Source organism: Lissotriton helveticus, chromosome 4_1 (assembly GCF_964261635.1).
Source record: "Lissotriton helveticus chromosome 4_1, aLisHel1.1, whole genome shotgun sequence".
NCBI classification, from domain to species: domain Eukaryota; kingdom Metazoa; phylum Chordata; class Amphibia; order Caudata; family Salamandridae; genus Lissotriton; species Lissotriton helveticus.
Window position 1 is genome coordinate 1,135,425,899 of NC_136063.1, and position 21,868 is coordinate 1,135,447,766.

The 21,868-nt window shown below is 50.9% G+C and overlaps 1 protein-coding gene across 1 annotated transcript in view; it reads left to right on the forward strand.

Moving 5' to 3' along the window:
- The window catches only part of NFX1 (nuclear transcription factor, X-box binding 1), a 1,119,153-nt gene that overhangs the window by 439,042 nt on the left and 658,243 nt on the right, over positions 1–21,868 (forward strand). The window lies entirely within an intron of this gene.

Sequence of the window (21,868 nt, forward strand, 5' to 3'; positions counted from 1 at the left end):
CTGCCATCTTGCAAATAGCAGACACTCTTCAATCAGGATCGGGGATTGTGCCCACTCCCCCACGTGGGCTGAGCACACCAAGGTGTAGTCACCCTAAGGTCAGTAGCCCATTGGCTACTGACCTCGAGACCCCTAAATAAAGTATTTAGGGGGCAGTCCTGAACCAAGAAAACAGATTCCTGCAACATACGAAGAAGAAGGATGAAAAAAAGACGCCCAGCAGAGAAGACTGCAGTGAACCTCTGACTTGTCCCTAGCCCTACCGGCCCGTCTGCAGTTTCCAGTGATCCTGCTCCAAAAGTCACCTTGTCCGGCAACAAGTGACCTCCAGAACCCCTGGGAGGACTGACTGCCTTCCACAAAGACCTGATCTCCTGTGAACAGCAGCTCTGGTCAAAAGAAACAGCCAAGAAAGACTCCAAGTCTGCTGAGGACAAAGAAACCCTAGTCCTGTGGCCCGAGTCAGAGTGGCCCACCGGTCCCTGAGAGGTCCCCCAGTGCTCCAGAGTCCGAGTCCATGTGTGTTGACCCCTCCAGGACTCCCCGACTTTGCCTGCAGCCTCTGCACAGAGACCCCCCCCCCCCCCCCACACAAATTGTGAGTGGCCCGTAAGGTGAATTCTAACCTCAAAAGACACCTCTGCATCCAGCCTCCCGGGAGATGTGAACCGGAGGTGCACCTACGTCCCTGAGCCCTCCAACTTACCTGCCCAGCTGTCGGTTTCTCCTGGCAGGCTTCCTGGACCAACCCTGCAGCCAAAATCCAAAACCGGCAACTCCCATTGAAAACAACAGGGCACAGCATTCCAAAACAGCACACTGCACCCAGCAGTCCCTGCGTCGCTACGGGTGCACCTTGTGTGCTAATTTACATCCCCCTTTGCCTAACACCAGGAGCTTTGCTCACACAACCTTGTGGCCTGCTTGTGAGCAGCTACCAACCGGAGGCCCCCTATCCCCCTTTGGATAACATTGGGCCTCAGCACTCTGCATCCAGCCGCCCTTGTGCCGCTGAGGGTGTTCCGAGAGTGCATTCTCGACCCTGGAGGAACCCTGGTTCTAACCCCAGAATAACAACTCCCACAAACAAGTATGTACCTGTAAACCGATAACTTTATTTCCTTCCATAGGATTGCATTGACTGCTTTTCTTTGAAAATTCGTTTGTGTGGAGACTGCTTTTCTTTGAAAATTAGTTTGTGTGGAGTTGGTTTGTGTGAAAACTTGAAAAACTGCAAATGTACCAAAAGTGAATTACTTACCTTTTGTCTAGGAAATGCCTCAGTGTGATATCTAGACATATCACACTGATTAGCAATAGTAACAAAGTAATCCAAGAATTAACGAGTATTGCAATCTACAAAGTAACTGACAAGTAATTCCAAACTGTTGACTTACCAGTAATTCAGCCAACTACATTTGAACCTGCATTCAGTTGTAAAACACAGCATAAGAAATTTGTAAAGTATTATTTCACTTACCTGCACCAGGCTTGGCTTTTTTCTAGATATAAAATAACTAATATTTTTGATACAAACAAATTGGTCTGAGTTCAGTCTTTGAGTATGTGGCATCATTTGCTGCCTTAGCGTGTACAACAAATTCTTAACACTTCCCTCTTATGAAGCCTTACTGCTAGCCCACACTACCTCAAATAGAGAGTATGGCACTATCTACTTTTACCTCTTCCTACTTTGGGGTTCCACTGGACTCTGTGCACGCTATACCTCATTTTGGTATAGTATAAACAGAGCCAGCTTCCTACAGACTAATGTTAACAAATGTAAGTTTTTATTTCCTTTAATTTATATACCTTCCTTGTGTGCATACAAGGTCTTTACAATAAAATATATACAAATTCAATACATAGGAAGTTTAATCAGTAAACTAACTTCAGTGAATGTTCGCCCCAATTCAAGGTCGATTGGTATATTGGGTGCACTCTTAGCAAGTATACATGTGTTTTCAAAAATCTATTCTCTCTGACAGATAACACTTGAATACCCATATGACCCAAGACTTCTCCACAATGGACGCTGTTACAATGGTCTATACTTCATATACTGACAGAGCTGCTAATATTGCTCTGTCAACCAGTTTTTTTTTTTATCATGCTACTGCCACTGCTCTTTGAGAAAGAATAATGTTCTACATATTAGGATCCTCACTGATAGTCCTAAACGTATAATAATTCCAGCCAGCCTGGGGAACCCCCGAACACTTCTTTCATATGACTTTTCAGAGAAATGAAGTGCAAACTGTGGCCCATGAACCACTGGATTCTCTTCTCTATGTCTTTCACATGCACCGTTTACTTTGGAGTAGCAAGATCCCAGTCTCTTAAGAACAGAGGTTGCAATGTTGCAGGCCTCCATAACATGGTTCACACATGGACATTCGTAAGGTGCTCCCAATCAAATCCTTCCTCATAATTATTAAGGAGGAATTTCTGCAATTCCTTGCAAATAGCTTATGTGTGCTGTGCTCATTTCTGGCTTGTTTACAGTGAAAGAATGACACAGATTGCAGTGCAGATACTATCCAAGGACATTGATGTGCTGCCATCTGGTCAAATGATTTACAAAATGAATAGGTGATTGGCCACTTTGAAAGATCAAGAGTATGTGTTGCTGCAACCTGTAGTACTGTGTGGGTTGCACTGGGTGTTTTAAGGAGAGCCGGGGACATACTTGCACTATTCCCAGCATCTTTGTATAATTGGTGAAGTGCAATGGATGAACTGTTAAGTAATCTTCATCCTCACCCTTGGTTTGGGGGACACTGGAGGCTTCAGGTGCACTAGGTCTCATTACTATATACACAGAGGAGCAAAAGAGGGAAACCTGCCAAGGGCCCTTGGTAAGGCACACACATCAAATCATTTTATGTCGAGCCTGCTTGCCCGACTTTTAGTAAGGGGTTTTTGAAAGTGCTACCCACAAGCTTTTTTTGGCCTGAAGCTTGCGTGCACGCGCGCAGCCGCCATCTGCCTTACTTATCTCATCCTCCGGGCCTTACTTTCTCTTTCACGGCCGCCAAACTCCTTCTGAAATGACTTCACCCATCTGCCTTTCTTATCTCTTCCTCCGGGACATTACTTTCACTTGTGTGGCCGCCAAACTCCTTCTGAAATGACTTCACCAGACGTTAAAGATGCTTTTCTTGAAAGTTCTGTGCATAGTTTGGAAAGGTGGCTCAAGAATCCGCGGGTGTTAACTCTTTTTTTAATACAGAAATAAGCACCATACTTTCAACTAAGTGCATGCCAACTGTGAGCCCGCTGGAACCGACTTCATTAGCAGCCCTCTGTGTGATTCCTACATCTGGCCTAACGTAGAGATGTGGCTTCACTGCTATTGCATAAACTGCATGGACCGTGTGCTTTTTATACACCACGGGAATTAGTCCATTAGAAGACAGACCACTGCTGGGATCGTGTGAAATCGCCAAGTCCATAAAATTGAAACTTGGTGAACTTTTTTTTAACCTAAAAAGCTTCGGTTTAAGCGGGTATTTCTCGTGACCGAAAACTGTGAGTGGCTTCTACGTGTAGGCAGTATGGAAGAGCTCACGACAACAGGCTCTCTCCTGCCCACTCCACCTGGCCCTCTGCTGCCCACTCCACCTGACCCTGTCCTGCCCATCCACCTGGCCCTCTCCTGCCCATCCACCTGGCCCTCTCCTGCCCATCCACCTGACCCTCTCCTGCCCATCCACCTGACCCTCTCCTGCCCATCCACCTGACCCTCTCCTGCCCATCCACCTGACCCTCTCCTGTCCACTCTACCTCACCCTCTCCTGTCCACTCCACCTGACCCTCTCCTGCCCACTCCACCTGGCCCTCTCCTGCCCACTGCACCTGGCCCTCTTCTGCCCACTCTACCTCACCCTCTCCTGCCCACTCTACCTCACCCTTTCCTGTCCACTCTACCTGTCCCTCTCCTGCCCACTGCAGCTGACCCTCTTCTGTCCACTCCTATGGACCCTCTCCTGTCCACTCTACCTCACCCTCTCCTGTCCACTCTACCTCACCCTCTCCTGCCCACTCTACCTCACCCTCTCCTGCCCACTCCACCGGACCCTCTCCTGCCCACTCCACCGGACCCTCTCCTGCCCACTGCACCTGGTCCTCTCCTGCCCACTCCAACTGGCCCTCTCCTGCCCACTGCACCTGGTCCTCGCCTGCCCACTCTACCTCACCCTCTCCTTCCCACTCTACCTCACCCTCTCCTGCCCACTGCACCTGGCCCTCTTCTGCCCACTCTACCTCACTCTCTCCTGCCCACTCTACCTCACCCTTTCCTGTCCACTCTACCTGTCCCTCTCCTGCCCACTACAGCTGACCCTCTCCTGTCCACTCTACCTCACCCTCTCCTGTCCACTCTACCTCACCCTCTCCTGTCCACTCTTCCTCACCCTCTCCTGCCCACTCCACTGGACCCTCTCCTGCCCACTCCACCGGACCCTCTCCTGCCCACTCCACCGGACCCTCTCCTGCCCACTCCACCAGACCCTCTCCTGCCCACTCCACCGGACCCTCTCCTGCCCACTCCACCGGACCCTCTCCTGCCCACTCCACCTGGTCCTCTCCTGCCCACTCCACCTGGCCCTCTCCTGCCCACTCCACCTGGCCCTCTCCTGCCCACTGCACCTGGTCCTCTCCTGCCCACTCCACCTGGCCCTCTCCTTCCCACTCTACCTCACCCTCTCCTGCCCACTCTACCTCACCCTTTCCTGTCCACTCTACCTGTCCCTCTCTTGCCCACTGCAGCTGACCCTCTCCTGTCCACTCCTCCGGACCCTCTCCTGTCCACTCCTCGGACCCTCTCCTGTCCACTCTACCTCACCCTCTCCTGCCCACTCTACCTCACCGTCTCCTGCCCTCTCCACCTGACCCTCTCCTGTCCACTCAACCTCACCCTCTCCTGTCCACTCTACCTCACCCTCTCGTGCCCACTATACCTGACCTTCTCCTGCCTACTGCCCTTGACTCTCTCCTGCCCACTGCCCCAGGCCCACACCACCTCACACTTTGCCCTCTCCCCTGACCCTCTCTTGCCCACTCCCCTGACCCTCTCTTGCCCACTCCCCCTGACCCTCTCCTGCCCACTCCCCCTGACCCGCTCCTGCCCACTCCCCCTGACCCTCTCCTGCCCATTCTACCTCACACTCTCCTGCCCATTCTACCTCACACTCTCCTGCCAACTGTACCTGGCCCTCTCCTGCCCACTCCACCTGGCCCTCTCCTGCCCACTCCAACTGGCCCTCTCCTGCCCACTGCACCTGGTCCTCGCCTGCCCACTCTACCTCACCCTCTCCTTCCCACTCTACCTCACCCTCTCCTGCCCACTGCACCTGGCCCTCTTCTGCCCACTCTACCTCACCCTCTCCTGCCCACTCTACCTCACCCTTTCCTGTCCACTCTACCTGTCCCTCTCCTGCCCACTACAGCTGACCCTCTCCTGTCCACTCTACCTCACCCTCTCCTGTCCACTCTACCTCACCCTCTCCTGTCCACTCTTCCTCACCCTCTCCTGCCCACTCCACTGGACCCTCTCCTGCCCACTCCACCGGACCCTCTCCTGCCCACTCCACCGGACCCTCTCCTGCCCACTCCACCAGACCCTCTCCTGCCCACTCCACCGGACCCTCTCCTGCCCACTCCACCGGACCCTCTCCTGCCCACTCCACCGGACCCTCTCCTGCCCACTCCACCTGGTCCTCTCCTGCCCACTCCACCTGGCCCTCTCCTGCCCACTCCACCTGGCCCTCTCCTGCCCACTGCACCTGGTCCTCTCCTGCCCACTCCACCTGGCCCTCTCCTTCCCACTCTACCTCACCCTCTCCTGCCCACTCTACCTCACCCTTTCCTGTCCACTCTACCTGTCCCTCTCTTGCCCACTGCAGCTGACCCTCTCCTGTCCACTCCTCCGGACCCTCTCCTGTCCACTCCTCGGACCCTCTCCTGTCCACTCTACCTCACCCTCTCCTGCCCACTCTACCTCACCGTCTCCTGCCCTCTCCACCTGACCCTCTCCTGTCCACTCAACCTCACCCTCTCCTGTCCACTCTACCTCACCCTCTCGTGCTCACTATACCTGACCTTCTCCTGCCTACTGCCCTTGACTCTCTCCTGCCCACTGCCCCAGGCCCACACCACCTCACACTTTGCCCTCTCCCCCTGACCCTCTCTTGCCCACTCCCCTGACCCTCTCTTGCCCACTCCCCCTGACCCGCTCCTGCCCACTCCCCTGACCCTCTCCTGCCCATTCTACCTCACACTCTCCTGCCCATTCTACCTCACACTCTCCTGCCAACTGTACCTGGCCCTCTCCTGCCCACTCCACCTGGCCCTCTCCTGCCCACTCCACCTGGCCCTCTCCTGCCCACTCCACCTGGCCCTCTCCTGCCCACTCCACCTGACCCTCTCCTGCCCACTCCACCTGACCCTCTCCTGCCCACTCCACCTGGCCCTCTCCTGCCCACTCCACCTGGCCCTCTCCTGCCCACTCCACCTGGCCCTCTCCTGCCCACTCCACCTGGCCCTCTCCTGCCCACTCCACCTGGCCCTCTCCTGCCCACTCCACCTGGCCCTCTCCTGCCCACTCCACCTGACCCTCTCCTGCCCACTCCACCTGGCCCTCTCCTGCCCACTCCACCTGGCCCTCTCCTGCCCACTCCACCTGGCCCTCTCCTGCCCACTCCACCTGGCCCTCTCCTGCCCACTCCACCTGGCCCTCTCCTGCCCACTCCACCTGGCCCTCTCCTGCCCACTCCACCTGGCCCTCTCCTGCCCACTCTTCCTCACCCTCTCCTGCCCACTCTTCCTCACCCTCTCCTGCCCACTCCACGTGGCCCTCTCCTACCCACTCCACCTAGCCATCTCCTGCCCAGTCTACCTGACCCTCCCCTGCCAACTGCACCTGGCCCTCTCTCGCCCACTGCACCTGGCCCTCTCCTGCCCACTCCGCACTCCACCTTACCCTTTCCTGGCCACTCTACCTCACACTCTCCTGCCCACTCCACCTGACCCTCTCCTGCCCACTCCACCTGACCCTCTCCTGCCCACTCCACTGGACCACTCGCCTCGTCCTCTTTCACATTCCCCATGAAATTCATGGATCTCAGTGAGTAATAATAAAATATAAATAAGTGCAGGTACCCAAACGTTTTTTAGGACGCCACCACCCACTTCAGCACTGGCGCTATATCACTCATGGCATGGATACTGCCCTAAGTTTGGTTGGAGCAAGCAAATTAAGAGAACCTGCCTTCCGCCAAGGGTCAAGGTGATACCTGCGCTACCCATCTTTCGAAGTCACATGTCCGAAAGATAACTCACTCCAGAGGCCTTTCAGAGATCTTAATTAGCTCTGAATTCACCAAACTGACTGAACTATGACTATCACTCTAGAGTCCTGCTAGTCAGTCTAACTCCTGCCTGACATCTGACTGACTACCTCTTGTCCAGCTCTACCCGTCTTTCACTCACTGGCATGAACAGGGCACTTTTTTATCCCATTTCCCTTTAGGGTGTGACTGTAAATGTTATCAGATTCATTACAGAAACAGGAGCATCATCTGCCTCTCATTCTATCCCCCAAACCACCATCACAACAAGCTCTGCACTTCAGCAGGGAGGCCAAGCAATGGATGCTTATGCATGGCCTCTGAGCTTGCCAGTCTGGGCAGCTCGGTAGTCCATCTGTCAGAATCCTGCCGGTCCTTCGGGCTCTTGCTCTACAAACCCGGCACCTTTTACAGCAGCAGAATCCAGATTTGCACTAAGTTGGAATATAGTGCTCCAATCACATGTTGTACGCTGTACACGGAAACATACTCGCCCGTCCAAGCTCCGCATGAGTCTGGCGTCCTTTATGTACAAAGCAATCTGTGGCATGATAGCATACATATACAGTTACTATATCACAGCAACATGGATGGCGCCTAACTTCGCCTTAGCGGCATAGCCAATAGGTCTTACTTTTGGGACCTTATAAGTATTTAGTTATGCAGCACAATATCCTTGGTGCAACAACATCAACTGTTGCATGGTTAAACACTTATAAGGTCCCACAGGCGAGATCTATTGGCTATGCCAATGCTTGTTATACAGGTTTTCGGGGTCCACTTCATCTATATCTAAGATAGTGCTGTCTATAGTGTACATCTAAAGGGACATTCTTGTGTGTCGAGTACTGTAAAAGAAAAGATGCAAAAACGTCAGGTGCAGAGGGAAAAATAGAGTGCAGCTTTAAAACACCCTAAGAAGAAAAACATAGGGAGTGTCTCACATAAGCAACCACCAGGGAGCGAGTGGCACGTTCTCACCAATTTTGCTTACTATATCATCTTCAGCACCTCTCCTATGCATGGGAAGGAACCAACACCCTGGCAAGTGTAGAAGAATGTTGCGTGTGTGTTGTAACCTATCTGCTTGTATTATGTGAACTACACATCTCAACACCTCTCTCGGAGGTCCCAACAGAGGGAGGAGAAGCTTCTTCACAAAAAAGTTAGTTGCAGGGCAGTAAGCTTTCATCTCTAATTATCAAATGCCTGCACTAGTCTCATGACATTTGGCCTTCAAGCCTGACTTAGAAGGCTTCGGGCCAGATCCATTTAATGGTGCACTTGAGCAGATCCTAGTTCCACAGATTCCTCCTCTTTCCGTCAAATCAACAGTTATAATGATGGTCATCCAAGCAGGTTTATTCACTGGCTATTGTTTGACCCACTTTAAAACCATAAGAGCACTGTTTTGTGTTGATACATCAAAGTACCCAAACCTCCTGCTGGCAATGCATGTGGTGTAACTATACATGTTGGTGCTAAATAGATGTATATTTCATAGTTGCCCATTGATCAGAAATACAGTTTTTTTCCTCCCCACTAAATTGGGAAATGCTGCATGCCCAACTCATGAACAATCAAGGATGTGTCTTTTCTATGAGGCAATTTATTGAGTAGCACAAAGGTGGAATTCCTGTATCAGCCTTCTACTTTTACTGTGATCCAAGTTGACTCACAAGTTACAGAAGAACAAAGAGTATCGCATGTTCGAAATATTTTGACTTTAGGACCATCTTGGAGATGACGTAGGGGGAATCGTATAATCAATTTAGGACATGGTTATGCACCCATGCGCTCAGTTTCTAGTTTTGGAGGTCTGGTTCCTGAGGTATAGACCTTCAGTCAACATTGTCTTTTCATGACAATCTAATTTACTGGTGCAAAAGGCAGTCTACCAACGTTCCATGACAAAGCAAATGTCTCATATTTGTTATGAAGAAAAATGTTAACCTGGGGACTCACCAATGAAATGCATAAATTCAGAAAAATTTTTGTGTTGCTAAATCCATTTGTAGTTAGAGATTTTAAGGGCCATCCCTCATATGTCGTGTCTTTAACACCTTTTCTCTTTTGGAATTTAAATGAGCTCGCAAGCATTTAAAATGTATGGTATCCAGGTAAACTTGTGACAATTTCCTTGTATCTCTTGTCTGTTTAGTAACTTCTAGTCACTATCCTTAGTGTCTCATTGTAATAAAGTTGTTCTCAAAATGTATCATTCATTCTATAAGACTATACCCTCCTGTATTTGTATGGACCAAGACCACTTTCAGTCCCTTTAAATGGTAAAATAACCCTTCACAATCATTACATTGAGAGTGCTCTCTTTTTGCTTAGAGTCCACAGAGTCCATTAAATTCATACAAAGTGTTCATTATCTCACTGGTCCTAATATTTATTTGCAGATCAGATGCAAAGGATGCCAGTCCTAGAGTTGATGCTTGTTGTGTTCAGAAAATACTCTGGATTAATTCAGCAGAATTTTCTGAGATTTTGTGTTTTTCACTCTCTATTGGACTTGCATCTATGGAAACCTTCCAGCAAGCTTAGTTGCAGGGGCAGAATTCCTCGCGAATGTGGATATAGCATTACTATTGACAAAGGCAACTGTTTCAGGAGCCCTTGCTGACTTTAATGAGGTTAATGGCTGGCATGGTTTTCCTTTTCATCTTGGTGTTGAGAATGAGCGTTTGACAGCTTTTATTGAGAAGATTTTCTTGTTTAGAGGGAAGGGCTTTAAGGGATTGCTGCCTTCTAACAGGACATTTACCATATAAACTTCCTGTGAACAAAATAATTAGTGCACACAAAGTTTCGAGCACAGCTGATGACATGCCTCCGTCTGAGCTTGTTTGTCGGTTGCACATTAAAACTGGGATAGTTATTAAATTGCCTTTGATGTTGATTCAGAATGCCCGCACCCTTTATAAGAGGGTGATCTTTGATGCCCTAGTCTAAAATGTATATTGATTTTCTAATTCAGGCAAAGATGCTGAGATACTCTGACATTCATCTTTAATTCAGTTGCACTGCGAAGGAATGGCTATGTACTGTACAGGGCCATTCTGTTTTTCTTATAACCCCATATTAATCACTTCAGTAATATTTTGCATTATAATCGTTGGGAATGGAACGCCTGTGCATGTACTCCTAATAATAGCTGAGCTACTGCATGTAGCACAGAATGATATATGTGCCTTTTCTCGCATAATAAAAGTTTGTGAATGACCTGCAATGTTGGATTTTATATAATTTTATATAAATTGCATAGCTTGGAGCAGCCTTAACTTGCCACTCTTTAAACTCTGTTGTGGCATGAGATCCCTTCAAACCACTAAAAGTCCATAGTCGGGCAGGCCTCGAATTGTAAACAGATGATATCTTCCTATTTTGGCAGCCATTAAAAATGGTACAAGGAAAGGAAGGATCCTGGATCTGGTGTGTACATGGATTGGAATGTGTGAGGTAAACTAAATTTTGCAGCGTGAATCTTTCTGGATTCACTATGCTGTGCATTATTCCGCGGTCTTGTGGTTGGGTCCGGATTCGTAGTCTTTTCTTTTCTTTGTTTTTTAGGGCTCGGCTGAACGCGCGGATGCGCGTCTCCGCCGAGGCTCTTTTGTCGGCGTGTCTGCTTCCCAGGAGACAATCCTGGCCGCGCGCATCGCCTTGGAGGCGATTTGAAAGTGGCACGCGCCGACTGGCACGCGCCGCGCTTGGCCTGGCTGTCTCCTGGGAAGCGCAAACATACCCAGGCACACCTCCCCCTGCATGCATGTAGCCACACACACACGAGCGCACATACATGCACGCAGACAGAGACACTCCCCCCTCCCTCGCACACAGACACACACAGGAGCGCACATCCACGCACACATACAGAGACACATGTACACACATCCACACCGTGATGGCTTTGAAATGTGACGCGCATGCCCTTGCGGTGCAGTTTACCCTATATCCAGACGCGGCTCGCACCCATCCATGCCCGGTCGCCCGGCGCCCTCTCCCGGTCCCTCCTCCGGGTCTTGCTCTGCTTCCTGCGGGTCTCCGGCTGCAGCGCGCCCGGGTCTCCCCTCTGCGGGTCCCCGTCCTCCGTAGCTCTCCAGAGCGACCCCTGGCGGAGAGTGTGTGTCCGTAGCCGCTACCTCCGGCTTCGCTGGGCAGCCCCGCACTCCTCGCTGCTGCTTGATCTGGGAGTCCTTGGGGCCGCCCGACCCCCTGTTGGTCCTGAGTTCTCGCCGCGCTCCGGGCTCCTCTCTGCGGCTGCAGCCCTCTGCTCTCTGCCCCTGACCTCGGCCTCCCTCGGCTCGCACACTCTCCGATCCCTCTCTCAGACCCCGGAAGTCTCCGCTCCTCCTCCTTCTCCCGGCTCGCACTTCCCTCCTCCACAACTCATCCTCCTCTCCCCCTCCCCTGTTTTGGACGTCCTTTTCCAGGACCCCCCTCCCCTGCACCTCCTCCTCCTTCTCTCTGTCTCACAGTCGCCTGCTGGGCAGCCTCGGGCCCTTCATGCAGCTGTTACGGGAGTTTGTGCCCGCAACCTGTGAATGCGCTGGTGGTGGAGGGGTCTAGGATGTCAAGGGGTAACACCTCAACATACGGGCATTACCAACGTCAGAACACCCCCTCGTCACACTCACCGTTTTGTGACGGGACCCTTGGCCCACTGCTCTGCAATGGACCTCGATGCCGCTGAGAGACCCGCAAACTCCAACCGCCCTTTGACACCCCTCATCCAAAGCTACTTGTAATGGCAGATTTACCCCCCCGCCCCAGTAATCCTGCGAGAGGGCAGGTAAATAATGGCATAGTGAGTTCGTACATGGTCTTTGCAGAGATGAGAGCAACTCCGGCTGCGGAGATGGGCCTCAGAGGAGCTCAAATCGTCCCCTTACTCCCTCGCCCCATGTCTTTATTACCCGGGTGCGAGGGGGCCCCAGAATGCCTTGCTTGTGTATGTTTGGGAATCTGTTATCCGATAAAAACCCTTCAGAGGTTAGGGAACATGAGCCACCTGAGAGACTCCGCTACACCGCCCACCTCCACCTGTGGTGAAAGGGGTGGGCAAGAATGCCCTTTGACCCCGGCTCCACCGGTAATGCCTGGAATATAAAAAAGGAGACTTTTCAATTAAATGTTGAAATAATGTTGTCTAAGAGTAAATCACTTGGTGTTTCCTGCATTCCGCGCATTCCTGCAGCCGAATCCCTCCTGTAACCCAATTTCTCTTGGATAGAAGCAAGTGGGAGAGAGGGGGGGAGGGGGCGATGGCTGGAAAGGAGGGAGCCATCGAGGTTGGGGGGGGGGCTCTGGCAGGGAGGCGTTGGGCTAGCTCTGGTTTGTGGGCCTGCAGGGTGATGAGAAGGGGGTTCCGAGAAAGCTACAGCGTGCAGCCCAAGAGTGCCCCTCTCCCCATAACCAGGACACAGGAATGTCACTTGCAAACCGCACAGAAGGTCGGTTCCAGTAACAAAATGCCCAAATTTACAGGGCTTGGAAACGGCATGAACCGCTGCATTAGGAGCTATGCAAAAGCACATTGTATTATTATAAAAACTACAGCATTCTCACCTAAATACGGTGCGTGTACACTGAAGAAACCTCAATAAACCTGGTACACGACTGCCAGATAGAAGGCAAGGTATGCGACCAGAAGGCGCTACAGCATCACACAAACAACGGTATTGTTCTATACACATGTTGCTAACAACACAAATAATACTGCTTAAATAGTGTACAATAATGACGGAGTTCATTTATCCAAAACGTGAACATAAGATTAGAATTCGGAAAACTTTGGACACCGTCTGGAAACCACAATAACTGCATGGCATGGAACCCATATAAACCCGCCATGAAAATGAAACTGGGACGGTCACCTCCAGGCAGGCGGTGTGCAGCCTACACAGGAGAAGGTAGCGCCCAAACTGCAGATGCAAGGCACGGACCCCTTGGCTTCCATCTCTAAGGCACCGCAATCTCCCCCGGAGCCTTGTAATGTCATGCAGCATGGTGGTCTGCCACTGAGTGCTGCGCCATCACCAGAACATCCTCACCCATCACGTCCTCTCCTGCAGCACACGCCTGTCCAGAGAGCAAGGGTGCCTTCCCGGCATTGCTTTCTTGGATTACAGTCCAGGACTCAGGACCGATTTTCCCGGCCGCCAAGAAAGGCTTGCAGCTTGCCTGGAGCATTCCAGCTTCGAAGAGATGATAGTCGTGCCCAGGTCTCCATTTCCTCCACGAAGCACAGTGTCCTTCCTGAGGCAGGCAGGGAACCTTAATTTTACCAAAGCTCAATTTTTGGGACCCGAGACTGCCCTATGAACATGACACTGTCCTTTAAATTGGTGTCCTTTCATGGAACACAACCCTATCCTGAAAGCAAGCCTTTATTTGCCGGAGCACAGGACCATATCCAAAGCATATCTTTCGTCTGGGACCACATCTTCTTTTTTTGAACCTTGGGTTACGTTTCTGGAGCGTAGTTCCGTTTTCAGAACATTGTTTGTCCTGGGGCATTGCTTGCTTTCCTTGAGCACAGGACAAGGTCCGAGCGTGGCTTCTCTTTCCGGGAGCACATCTTTTCCAGGGGCCAAGAACCTGTACATCATCTCTGTTAAAGGAATAAAGAGTCGCTTGAACAGATTGCCATCGGCGGGTGTTGTTGACATAGTGATGACCACAGTGAAGAAAGGAAAACCAGAACTTAGAATAAAGGGTGAGTACACAGTAGTGTATGTCACAACTGTCAGACCTTGCGCGCACCCCTTTTATTAAAACACTTGTTTTCGAGCATGTGATTGGTAAACTGCACACTGACCATTTGCAAGAGATTAAGCTATTGGCATTGTAAATGACAATGCCATTTATTTATCTGTTTTCAAAACCAATACATAAATAAAAAAATTGTCATTTACAATGCCAATAGCTCTAACTTTTGCAAAGGCGAGACCGTTGCATTGTAAATGCTTGTTTTTTTTGTAGCCCAGGTGGGCGTCGGCGTCACACCTCCTGGGTGTATTTCCGGTGACGTCGGCATGCTTCCTGCGGAAGCTCCCACTCTTGGGCGCCATCTTCGGGTCCTTTTTTTCCGCGGTCGGGTCTGGATCGTTCCCGTTTGGGCTCCAGACATTTTTGGAGAAAGAAGAGAAGAAAAGACAGAAATCACCAAGGAAGGTCATCAGAAGACTCCAGGGAACTTAATCGATGAGGAGTCAGCAAAGGAAGAGGCGAATTCATCGAGTTCCTCGACGACCGTCGACGAACACGCGACCAGGGAGGCCCTGAGCGCTCGATGATGGACAACACGCCGTTCAAGTTCTGCCGTAACTGCCCCCACAAGTACGCGCAGAAGGACCAGCACCCGTATGCAACCTTTGTCTACCGGTGAATCACGAAAGCGAGGACTACAACGCCTGCTCCGCCTTCACCCCGAAGACCCTTCGTGTGAGAGAGAGACAGAGGGTAGCGCACGCCACCCTGCAGGGGAAGGCCCCGACTCCGTCCCTCCACGACCTGGGGATGTCTTCCGAGGAAGAGGACAACGCTGCCGCCGAAGACGACAGCTACACGGTCGTAGAGACCGATTACACGAAGACTTCTGATAAGGTAGGAGACTCTCCGGCCCCCAAGAACCCGAGAGACTCTGAGTCTCGAAAAAACGAGGGCAAGGCCTCGAAAGCGCCGACGCCAAAGCACCAGGCGTCCGCGAGTACTCACAGGCCCAGCGGATCCTCTGAGAAGGAGTCCCCGGCGCCTAGAGCTGTTGAACAGCAGAAGTCGTCGAAAATCGTCCCCGAAAAGGATCGATCGACGCCGAGGGACAAGGACCCTAAACTACCGACGCCGACAAGAGACCCGAAATCCGGTTCGGCGTCGACGTCGAAAACTTCGGCACCGAAAAGCACGACGCCGAGCCAGCCGCCAAAAAGAGCGGCCAAACCATCCGACGCGGAACACGCGGCCGAGATGGAGAAAAAGAGAAGGCGCCTTGAAGCCGAAATGGAAAACATCGTGCAGCGGAAGAAAGAATTCGACGCAAAGATGAAAGCTTTCACGATCCCTCAGAAGACCAAGCCACCGGTGGTGGAGGTGGTCGAGGAGGAAGACGAGGTCACCGAAGAACAAGACCCGGACGTCGAGGTGGTCGACGACCAGGAAGAGTACGAGAATCCCTACGATAGCTACAACTATGGGGAGGAAGAGGACAGCAGGACGGACGCAGAGTCGGCCCCCTCTGACCTACAGGAAGTGGATTACATGGATGTCGAGACCGACAGCCCGGAGGAGGCGGTCGACACGTACCCCTCGAGGCCCTCGCCGCCGGACGACATCGGGGCCTACAATTCGGTGATAAGGTCTGCCGCAGCGGCATTCAAGCTGAAGCTCGATGAAGAGAAGCAGAAAGCAGACTTCCTTCTGGAGACATTGCTCCCAACACAAACTAGTAGCCAGTACCTGCCAATGCTCGACAGCGTCTTGGCCCAGGGGAAGGAAGCATTCAGGGAGCCCGCAACATGCAAGGCAGTAACTCCCAGAACAGAGAAAAAATACAAACATTCCTCAAAAGACCCATCCTACATTCAGGGGATGGTCTCCGCAGACTCCATTATCACGGCCACAGCAAGGAAGAGGGATAACGTACCCACTACCTCTGGACCACCACCGGATAAGGAGAGCAAAAGGATGGATCTGGTGGGCAGAAGGATCGAACGGAATGCCGCGACCCACTGGCGCATGGCGAACTCCAACGCCCTGATAAACAGACACATGTACCAGATCATGGAGGAGCTGGGGCAGTTGGTGAAGGACCTGCCCCAGGATGCCAGGCAGAAGGCCGAAAAACTGGTTGAAGAAGGGAAGAACGCGGCAAATTCTTGCCTTAAGACAGCCCTGGATGGAGCAGACACCTCCAGCAGGCTCATGATGATAGGTGTCACTGAAAGAAGACACGCATGGCTAAGGATCTCAGGTTTCAAACCAGAGGTGCAACACAGCATTCTGAACACACCGTTCAACGGCGACACGCTTTTCGGAACAACAGTGGATGAGAAGCTCAGCCAACTGAAGAAAGATAACGAAACAGCAAGGTCCATGGGAGCATTGCAGTTCAGAGGCAACAAAAGGGGCACCCCGTCACGGAGGCCTGGCGGGAGAGGTGGAAACCAGCCAGGTACATCACACCAGGCTTTCCAACAAACGCACCAGACAGACTCGCAGGCCCAGCAGGGTCAGTAGAAGCAGTCCTGGCAATACCAACAAAGAGGCCAGTCCTTTCGAGGGAGAGGAAATGGACGTGGCCAGAATAGAAGAGGGGGACAACAGCCCGCCTCTAAGTGACTTCAAAAAACTCCGTGTGCCCTCACACAGAAAGGATCCCAGGGGGCAGCACGTACAGAGGGATCAAGACAAGCTAGACATCTACGACCACATAACACCAGTGGGAGGAAGGTTAAGATTTTACCTCCAGGAATGGAGAAAAATCACATCAGACAAATGGATCCTCAACATCATCCAATTCGGTTACTGCATAGAGTTGGAGGGGAGGCCAATAAGCAGAAAACCAAGGAGAAAACAACTAGCAAGCAAACAGCTAGAGTGTCTTCAGGAAGAGGCAAAGGAACTCCTGCGGAAGCAGGCCATAGAACGGGTACCCTTCAAGGAAAGAAACACAGGAATATACTCAACGTGCTTCCTGGTGCCAAAGGTAGACGAGACAATGAGACCCATTCTGGACCTAAGGTTCCTGAACAAATTCATAAGAACGCAAAAATTCAAAATGACCTCCCTGCAAGAGGTGCTCCCGCAATTGCAGATCGGGGACTTCATGGTCACAATAGACCTCAAAGACTCCTACCTGCACATCCCAATGAACAGAAAGCACAAGCATATGCTCAGGTTCACCATCGGAGAAAGCCACTACCAGTTCACGACACTAGCCTTCGGGCTAAAATCAGCACCAAGGGTCTTCACAAAGTGCCTCGCTGCAGTCGCAGCGCACCTACGAAGGCAAGGAATACACGTATACCCTTACCTCGACGACTGGTTGGCGAAAGCAAATTCATACCAGAAATGCAAGCAGCAGGCACATACAGTGACGAGCACGCTCATAAGCCTGGGGTTCTCCATCCATTGGAAGAAATCATCAATGGAGCCGGAACAAGTGAAGATCTTCCTGGGAGCACAGATCAACACCTTACAGGGTAAGGTGTTCCCCAGCGAGAAGAGGGCGAGGGCGCTGGTGAAGGAAACTCGCCTCTACCGGAAGGGACAAGCTCGGTCAGTGAGGACTGCGAGCAAGATCATGGGGATGATGGCATCATGCATCCACCTGGTACCCAATGTACGTCTCCACATGAGACCCATTCAGGAATGGCTACAGGAACAATGGTCACAAGCTACAGGCAGTTGGGAGGATCTAGTGGTTGTGACGCACGCAGTGCAGAAGGAGATGACATGGTGTACCATGGAGAACATAACAAGGGGAAAGCCTCTAACACCCCCAACGCCAACAGTGACCATCACCACAGACGCATCCCTGAAGGGATGGGGCGCTCACATGGAGGAGCTCAAGGTGAGGGGACTGTGGACGCCAACAGATGCGACAAGGCACATCAATTACCTAGAATTGAAGACAATCTTCCTTGCACTGAAAGCTTTCCAAACAAGACTGTACAAACACAAGGTGCTGCTACAGACAGACAACACCACCGCGATGTTCTACATCAACAAGCAGGGGGGCACACAGTCGGCCCCGCTCTCAACGCTGGCGCAGGAGATATGGAGATGGGCCATCCCTCTCAAAATAGACCTGCTAGCCATACACCTACCAGGGAAGGACAACATACAGGCAGATTGGCTCAGCAGACAGACATCTGCATCCCACGAGTGGGAGCTCAATGCTCAGGAGACAAGGTGGCTGTTCGACAGATGGGGAACACCATCAGTGGACCTGTTTGCCACACGCCGGAATGCAAAATGCCAGAACTTCGCATCCAGACAGCCCGAGGAGGGGTCACTGGGGAATGCCCTATGGATAGATTGGTCCAGGACATTTGCTTACGCCTTTCCCCCCGATACCACTGATGCACAGAGTGCTGAGCAAGTGCAGAGCGAGCAACATGACCCTGATACTGGTCGCGCCACAGTGGGCCAGGCAGACATGGTACTCGCAGATCATGGAGATGACACAGTGTGCACCCCACAGATTCGGCAGGAGGAAAGACCTACTCTCCATGAAGAACAGAGAGGTGCTACACCCAGAACCAGAGAGCCTGAGCCTAGTAGCGTGGCTCCTGAGGACATAGAGTTTGCACATTTGAGATTACCAGAAAGCACCCTGAGGGTGTTTCGGGAGGCACGAAGGCCCAGCACTCGGAAGTGCTACGTTGCGAAATGGAAAAGATTCACAATGTGGTGCAGGAAAGAAAGACTTCACAATAAAATGAAGAAGGATTCCACAGTGCTAAAGTACCTGACACACTTGCTGGAAAAGAACCTTAGCTCATCCTCGTTAAGAGTTCACTTGGCAGCGATAGTCGCCTGCACAAGGGGAGAAACGTGCAGGAGTTTCTTCACATCACAGGTGGTGAAAAGATTCCTAGAAGGAGCGAAAAGGATCGCACCACCCAAGCGGGTGCCGCCACCTGCATGGAACTTAAACATAGTTCTAACGGAACTCATGAAGGAACCCTTTGAACCACTTCACAGGGCCTCCCTAAGGATGCTAACTATGAAAACAGCTTTCCTGGTTGCAATAACGTCCTTACGCAGAGTAAGCGAGCTTCAGGCGCTGACGCTACAAGAACCCTACATACAAATACACAATGATAGGGTTGTGATGAGGACTGACCCACACTTCATGCCGAAGGTGGTATCCAAATTCCACATGAACCAGTCTATACAGATACCGAGTTTTTTCCAAAAACCAACAAATAGCGCAGAGCGGGCTCTGCACACCCTGGACGCCAGAAGGGCAGTCATGCACTACATTGAGAGGACGAAGGGACACAGGAAATCAAAACAGTTCTTAGTGTCATTCGCAAACAGTTTCATGGGAAAGGCATTAACCAAAAAGACTATTGCACGGTGGATCGCACAGACAATTCAACTCTGCCACAAACGTGCAGGACAAGAGCTAGCAGAGGGGACACGTGCCCACTCCACTAGGAAAAAGGGTGCTACAATAGCCTTCCTGACTAACACACCCATAGAGGACATATGCCTGGCGGCAACATGGGCTTCGGTGCACACGTTCACGAAGCACTACTGTGTGGACATACAGATGAACAAGGAAGCACAAGTCGGACAAAAGGTGCTCCAGCACATATTCAATAACCAACGCTCATCTTCCACCCAGCCGCCACAGAGATGAGAAACCGCTACAAAATCTATGCACAGCATAGTGAATCCAGAAAGATTCACGCTGCAAAACGAATAGTTTTCTTACCTGTCGGTGTAGTTTTGCAGCTTGAAGATCTTTCTGGATTCACTAGCGAACCCACCCACCTCCGCCAGAAAGATGAGGCTGGAGAGAGAAGAGGTGGTTAAAAGAGAAAGGACTTTAAGAGTATAAAGCGGTAAAATATCACCTAAATAGAACATTGCCATTACTTCGGAAACGAAAGAAACACGGAAAAAAAGAACCCGAAGATGGCGCCCAAGAGTGGGAGCTTCCGCAGGAAGCATGCCGACGTCACCGGAAATACACCCAGGAGGTGTGACGCCGACGCCCACCTGGGCTACAAAAAAAAAAAAAAGACTACGAATCCGGACCCAACCACAAGACCGCGGAATAATGCACAGCATAGTGAATCCAGAAAGATCTTCAAGCTGCAAAACTACACCGACAGGTAAGAAAACTATTCGTTCTAGCAATTTTTTGTGAGGATCGGGCAGCTTGACATTTTTCTTCAAATCTCACTTTATCTAGGTGTCTGGAGTGATCTGTTATGGTAAGCTCCACATTATCAAATCATCATTCAGCTTCGGTGGTGGGCGCTTGCAATTTCTCCTCCTCTTGAAAGAAAATGTCTGTGGATCATATTTGAGCTTTTTTCCTGTTCAGGCAAATTAGTGTGTGTACAGTTTTGCGATAGAAGGGGACTGTGACCCTCCAGTTATGAACCTGTCACCCATTTTACCATCTTCTGGCTAAGGCGTACAGTTGGATGTGCAAAACTCTTTTCACTAGTTCTGTGCTCAGCCCTGGCTCTCCTCCTGCTACAATGGTGAAGTGGTACTCATCAGTACTTTGTAAGTTTATTCTGCTGACAAATATAAGCCACTTTTCCTGTGGTTTGGGCGTGGACCACCACAACTTCCCAAAGCCCTATCACCAGATCTCCAGGGTTAGCCTGTGCCATATGGGGACTTCAGTCATTCCATTAGAAGTTCAGTGATATTAAAAACCCCACAAAGAGCCTACGTCCAAGGGACCCATTTTTTTCCACATAACCACAAATCTTTTGGTCTCCGTGGGTGCGTTTTAGGACCACTCTACTGGGTTTTTAAGTACCCTATACTTCACATATTACACGAAAGTAATAATTTCATTGCTTGATAGGAACTTATCAGTTGAGATGAAAATGTTTAGGTGAAATGTACGAAGCTGGTTTTTCAGTTTGGTCACTAGATTCTAGCTATCTACTCTGGAATTAATAATTCACCATGTGTGCGTGTTTAAAGTTTCTTGTTTGGATACTTCTTCCTTCAAATTCCCCATCTCTTGTGTATCTTTACAGGTGCAAGACTGGTACTGGGAAAATTTCCATAGCTCTCCCTCGACAGCAAGGGGCTTCCGTTTGCATCGGTGCACTCAGTGACGCCATGTGACATCACAGGAGCCATAAAGTGTCCTCACTCCGGAGACAACTTCAGTTCTGTTTCTTTATGCACCTTGCAACATAACCTGAAGCTCTTTAGAGAGTTTTCTCTCAAGAAAAAAATATTTCTTTCAAGATGATGCAAAATTATCATATTGGCCCCAAAACAGTCCGGATTCAAACCATGAAAGGGCTGTGATTGTCAAATGTTGGTTTCCGACCCCCTCAATATTTGCCTCTGGTAGCTAGGTTTGGGTCATGACTCAATGGCCTTTGAGTCAAAGTATGCACCCAAAAACCATTGATGAGAGGGAAGCCAAACGCTTTATGGCCCGGGTCAAGGATGGCATGAGAGGCAGAAGCAAGTCACACCCTCTATCCTGATCGAGGTCTTCACGGTCATCAAAGTTTAGGTCTTTTCACCACAAGCACAACAAGAAGAGACCTTTAACAGGAAGAAAGAGAGGTAAGTCTCGAAGAGGTTTTCCTCTCCCCTCAGACGCCTCCTTGGGGGGTGGCTGGTAAAAATTCTGTCCCCTTCGGTAGTCAGTGCTGCCTGTCCCAGCGGAGTTTAGAGTGTCACTGCCGCCTCCAGTTACCAGCGCAAATTCCTGCTCCGAGTTTCAGAAACCCCGTTTGGAATTGCTGTTTTACCTGAATGTCAGGTTTGAAGTATTCAGGTAAGCT